Source organism: Heptranchias perlo, chromosome 8, assembly GCF_035084215.1.
Source record: "Heptranchias perlo isolate sHepPer1 chromosome 8, sHepPer1.hap1, whole genome shotgun sequence".
In the NCBI taxonomy this organism is placed as follows: Eukaryota; Metazoa; Chordata; class Chondrichthyes; order Hexanchiformes; family Hexanchidae; genus Heptranchias; species Heptranchias perlo.
The window spans coordinates 41,372,831-41,378,830 of record NC_090332.1 but is presented as its reverse complement, the minus strand read 5'-3'; the positions used below and the strand labels follow the sequence as shown (position 1 = coordinate 41,378,830).

The window sequence follows — 6,000 nt, the reverse complement described above, 5'->3', positions numbered from 1 at the left end:
GTCACTGGCACAGTCGATTGAGTAGTTTTTTTGTGTATTGTAAATTTGATGACTTTCTCCTGTTCCAGTCTTTTTTGTAACCTTGATTTATGACTCATTGGTTCTGAAGCACAACCTGAAGATGTGAGAAAGCGTTATATAATTGCAAATTCTTTCTTTCCTTGTCCTGGCTATTCTTTGTATATGAACTGTGACTGTGAATATTACTAGACTATTCAACTGCAAGAGGGCATCACAGCAGAGCCTGATTCTGCCCTCATTTCCACATTCTCACAAGTGCATTTCCAGCAAAGGAGCAGAAATCATGGCTGATTTTTCCCTCCCAGATCTAAGGATGTGAAAGCCAAATTGTAGTGCCTTTTCATCGCACCAGGTAAGATCAGCTAACTCAACATACACTGGGAATCAAACCGGCAAACTTTTTCCATCTATGTGGCTTGGCTAATCACTGAACAAACAACAACAACAACTTGCATTTATAAAGCGCCTTTAACGTCGTAAAAAATCCCAAAGTCCACAGGAGCGTTATCAATACCAAGCTACGTAAGGAGGTATTAGGACAGATGACCAAAAGCTTGGTCAAAGAGGTAGGTTTTAAGGAGTGTCTTAAAGGAGGAGAGAGAGGTAGAGAGGCAGAGAGGTTTAGGGAGGGAATTCCAGAGCTTAGGGCCTAGACAGTTGACTGCACAGTCACCAATGATGGAGCGATTAAAATCGGGGATGTGCAAGAGGCAAGAATTGGAGGAGTGCAGCGATCTTGGAGTGTTGTAGGGCTGGAGGAGGTTACGGAGATAGGGAGGGGCAAGGCCATGGAGGGATTTGAAACCAAGGTTGAGAATTTTTAAATCGAGGCACTCTCGGACCGGGAGTCAATGTACGACAATGAGCATAGAGGTGATGGGATAACGGGACTTGGTGTTAGTTAGGATATGGGCAGCAGGGTTTTGGATGCACTCAAGTTTACGGAAGGTGGAAAATGGGAGGCTAGCCAGGAGACCATTGGAATAGTCCAGTCTGGAGGTAACAAAGGCATGGGTGACGGTTTCAGCAGCAGATGAGCTGAGGCATGGCCGGAGACGGGTGATGTTACGAAGGTGAATGCAGGCGGTCTTGGTGATGGAGCAGATATGTGGTCGGAAGCTCATTTCAGGGTCAAATAGGATGCCAAGGTTGTGAACGGTCTGGTTCAGCCTCAGACAGTGGCCAGGGAGAGGGATGGAGTCGGAGGCTGGGGAACGGTGTTTGCAGTGGGGACCAAAGACAATGGCTTCGGTCTAAATATTTAGTTGGTGGAAATTTTTGCTCACCCAGTTGGGTGGCGGTGGTTGTGAGGTAGAGCTGGGTGTCGTCAGCATACATGTGGAAACTGACATTGTGTTTTCGGATGATGTCGCCGAGGAGCAGCGTGTAGATGAAAAATAGGAGAGGGCCAAGGGTAGATCCTTGGAGGATTCCAGAGGTAATGGTGCAGGAGTGGGAAGAGAAGCCATTGCAGGTGATTCACTGGCTACGACTGGATAGTTAAGAATAGAACCAGGTGAGCGTAGTCTCACCCAGCTGGACGATGGAGGAGGGACGTTGGAGGAGGATGGTGCGATCAACTGTGTCAAAGGCTGCAGACAGGTCGAGAAGGATGAGGAGGGATGGTTTACTATTGTCAGTCACATAGTATGTCATTTGTGACTTTGATAAGGGCTGTTTCAGTACAGTGGCGGTGCGGAAGCCTGATTGGAGAGATTCAAACATGGAGTTGTGGGAAAGGTGGGCATGGATTTGGGAAGCGACAACAAGTTCAAGGACTTTGGAGAGGAAAGGGAGGTTGTACATGGGGCAGTAGTTTGCAAGCACAGACGGGTCAAGGGTGGGTTTTATGTGGAGGAGGGTGATGATGGCAGATTTAAAGGGGAGGGGGACAGTACCTGAGGAGAGGGAACCGATAACAATATCAGCTAACATGGGGACCCGGAAGTCAGAACTGACGAAAGGTCTTCGACCTGAAATGTTAACTTTGTTTCTTTCTCTACAGATGTTGCCTGATTTGCTGAGCTTTTCCAGGACTTTCTGTTTTTATTTCAGATTTCCAGCATCCACAGTATTTTGCTTTTGATTTAGGGAAGTTTGGTGGTCAGTAGTTTAGTGGGAATGGAGTGGAGGGAGCAGAAGGTGGGTCTCATGGTCAAGATGAGCTCGGAGAGGGCATGAGGGGAGATAGGAGAGAAACTAGAGAAAGATGTGAGTTCAGCGCTAGGGCAGGGGGAACCGTAGGGGAAGTTTGGCTTCGTGGGCCAAGCCATTAGCAATGCTGCACTAGTTGGATTTTTAATTATTCACATTTTAATGATTCTTTTGGAAGATAATAAAAGCAGACTATCAGAGCTTGTTTTCAGTTTGAAAGCTTACTTTTTGGTGAGCGTTCGCAACACCTGATTTTATTCAATAAATAGTACCCATTCTTTCCAGCATAGATATGTAGCTCGTTTCCATCTTTTTAACCTGAAATTTCGCTCTTAACGACTCCCCGATGATCACAGAGCCAGCTAATATCAACTTTTAACACTGCACGGAATCGGGAAGGGGAATTGATCATGATAAGTATACGGGTCAACGACAACGCCCGGCTCACTCTCCTTTACTAAGATGGCGGCCAGCATGCAGCCCCCAAATGGATTACCCTTTACAAAGATGGCGACCAGCACGTGACGTGAATGGATTCTCCTTTACTAAGGTAGCGACGAACGCAGGCTTTGAATGTAATCTCCTTTACCAAGATGGCGATCAGCACGTGACGTGAATGGATTCTCCTTTACTAAGATGGCGACGGGCGCCTTCACTCTTTTCCCATTGCGCTCGGCTGTGACGGGAATTGTGGGAAATATAATGGCGGTTTCCAGAGAATGAAGAGAGTTAGGAACGGCTCCGGGTAAATTCTTGATTAATATGCGCTGTATCTTGGCTTGTCAGCTGAGCTCTGAACGGGAGGCGGTAGGAATCATTAATAATGTTTGGGAATGCGAGGATGGGTGGAATGTTTTGTATTCAGTTTAAGGAAAGAATTTCCTATCTTTTCCCAACAATTTTTTGCCCTCGCCTCAAGGTTGGGGGTAGGAGTATGCAACCAGCACTGATTTCAGAAAGGAAGGTCAGACTTGATAAACCTGACAGAGTTCTTTGAACAGGTGGCAGATCTTGGTGGATGGGGGAAATGCAGTGGATGGGATGTACATGGGCTTTCAGATCGCTTTTGACAAGCTACCACATGGGAGATTGTTGAAGATTTAGTGCATTGGAATTACAGGAAGGGTAACAAATTGTATTTTTTTTTATTCATTCATGGAATGTGGGCATTGCTGGCAAGGCCAGCGTTTATTGCCTAAACTTAATTGCCCTTGAGAAGGTGGTGGTGAGCCGCCTTCTTGAACCGCTGCAGTCAGTGTGGCGAAGGTTCTCCCACAGTGCTGTTAGGTAGGGAGTTTCAGGATTTTGACCCAGCATCGATGAAGAAACGGTGATATACTTCCAAGTCAGGAAGGTGTGTGAATTGGAGGGGAACGTGCAGGTGGAGATGTTCCCAAGCACCTGCTGCCCTTGTCTGGTAGATGCCAGTGTTGTAGCTGTACTGGAACAGCTTGGCTAGAGGCGCGGCTAGTTCTAGAGCAGAAGTCTTCAACACTACAGCCGAGATGTTGTCAGGATCCGTAGCCTTTGTTGTATCCAGTGCACTCAGCCGTTTCTTGATATCATGTGGAGTGAATTGAATTGGCTGAAGACTGGCGTCTGTAATTGTGGGGATCTTGGGAGGAGGCCGAAATGGATCATCCACTCAGCACTTCTGGCTGAAGATGGTTGCAAATGCTTCAGCCTTGTCTTTTGCACTCACGTGCTGGACTCTGCCATTATTGAGAATGGGGCTGATCATGGAGCCTCGTCCCGTTAGTTGTTTAATTATACACAACCATTCACAACTGGATGTGGCAGGACTGCAGAGCTTTGATCTGATCCGTTGGTTGTGAGATCGCTCAGCTCTGTCTATAACATACTGCTTCGGCTGTTTAGCATGCATGTAGTCCTGTGTTGTAGTTTCACCATGTTGGCACCTCATTTTTAGATACGCCTCATGGATGCCCAGTTTTGAGCTGCTAGATCTGTTCTGAATCTATCCCATTTAGCACGGTGGTAGTGCCACACAACACGATGGATGGTGTCCTCAGTGTGAAGACGAGACTTCGTCTCCACAAGGACTGTGCGGTGGTCACTCCTGCCAATACTGTTATGGACAGATGCATTTTTTTTTTATTCGTTCATGGGATGTGGGCGTCGCAGGCAAGGCCAGCATTTATTGCCCATCCCTAATTGCCCTTGAGAAGGTGGTGGTGAGCCGCCGCCTTGAACCACTGCAGTCCATGTGGTGAATGTTCTCCCACAGTGCTGTTAGGTAGGGAGTTCCAGGATTTTGACGATGAAGGAACGGCAATATATTTCCAAATCGGGATGGTGTGTGACTTGGAGGGGAACGTGCTGGTGATGTTGTTCCCATGTACCTGCTGCCCTTGTCCTTCTAGGTGGTAGAGGTCGTGTGTTTGGGAGGTGCTGTCGGGGAAGCCTTGGCGAGTTGCTGCAGCGCATCATGTGGATGACACACACTGTAGCAACTGTGCGCCGGTGGTGGAGGGAGTGAATGTTTACGGTGGTGGATGGGGTGCCAATCAAGCAGGCTGCTTTGTCCTGGATGGTGTCGAGCTTCTTGAGTGTTGTTGGAGCTGCACTCATCCAGGCAAGTGGAGAGTATTTCATCACACTCCTGACTTGTGCCTTGTAGATGGTGGAAAGGCTTTGGGGAGTCAGGAGGTGAGTCACTCGCCACAGAATACCCAGCCTCTGACTTGCTCTTGAAGCCACAGTATTTATGTGGCTGGTCCAATTTAGCTTCTGGTCAATCGTGACCCCCAGGATGTTGCTGGTGGGGGATTTGGTGATGGTAATGCCGTTGAATGTCAAGGTGAGGTGGTTAGACTTTCTCTTGTTGGAGATGGTCATTGCCTGGCGCTTGTTTTACGTGAATGTTACTTGCCATTTATCAGCCCAAGGCTGGATGTTGTCGAGGTCTTGCTGCATGTGGGCACGGACTGCTTCGTTATCTGAGGGGTTGCGAATGGAACTGAATACTGTAATCATCAGCAAACATCCCCACTTCTGACCTTATGATGGAGGGAAGGTCATTGATGAAGCAGCTGACGATGGTTGGGCCTAGGACACTGCCCTGAGGAACTCCTGCAGCAATGTCCTGGGTCTGAGACGATTGGCCTCTAAAAACCACTACCATCTTCCGTGTGCTAGTTATGACTCCAGCCACTGGAGAGTTTTCCCCGTGATTCCCATTGACTTCAATTTTACTGGGGCTCCTTGGTGCCACACTCGGTCAAATGCTGCCTTGATGTCAAGGGCAGTCACTCTCTCACGTCACCTCTGGAATTCAGCTCTTTTGTCCATGTTTGTACCAAGGCTGTAATGAGGTCTGGAGCCGAGTGGTCCTGCCGGAACCCAAACTGAGCATTGGTGAGCACGTTATTGGTGAGTAAGTGCCGCTTGATGGCACTGTCGACGACACCTTCCATCACTTTGGTGCAGTTTGTGATTAGACTGATGGGGCGGTAATTGGCCGGATTGGATTTGTCCTGCTTTTTGTGGACGGGACATACCTGGGCGATTTTCCCCTTTGTCGGGTAGATGCCAGTGTGGTAGCTGTTCTGGAACAGTTTGGCTAGAGGCATGGCTAGTTCTGGAGCACAAGTGTTCAGCACTACAGCTGAATGTTGTCAGGGCCCATAGCATTTACTGTATACCGTGCACTCGGCCGTTTCTTGATATCACGTGGAGTGAATTGAATTGGCTGAAGACTGGCTTCTGTGATGGTCGGGATTTTGGGAGGAGGCCGAGATGGATCGCCCATTCGGCACTTTGGAGTCTGGGACGTTGGCTGAAAGGTATGATTCTGTGAGTGTG

At 48.2% G+C, this 6,000-nt stretch overlaps 1 protein-coding gene across 1 annotated transcript in view; it reads left to right on the top strand.

The window, feature by feature from the left end:
* The first annotated feature begins 2,837 nt into the window (after positions 1-2,837).
* mtif2 (mitochondrial translational initiation factor 2) overlaps positions 2,838-6,000 on the top strand; it is a 62,896-nt gene continuing 59,733 nt past the window's right edge. The window contains exon 1 of the mRNA XM_067989014.1: positions 2,838-2,920. The gene's annotated coding sequence lies outside the window, so the exon portion shown is untranslated. The remainder of the gene's footprint in view (positions 2,921-6,000) is intronic.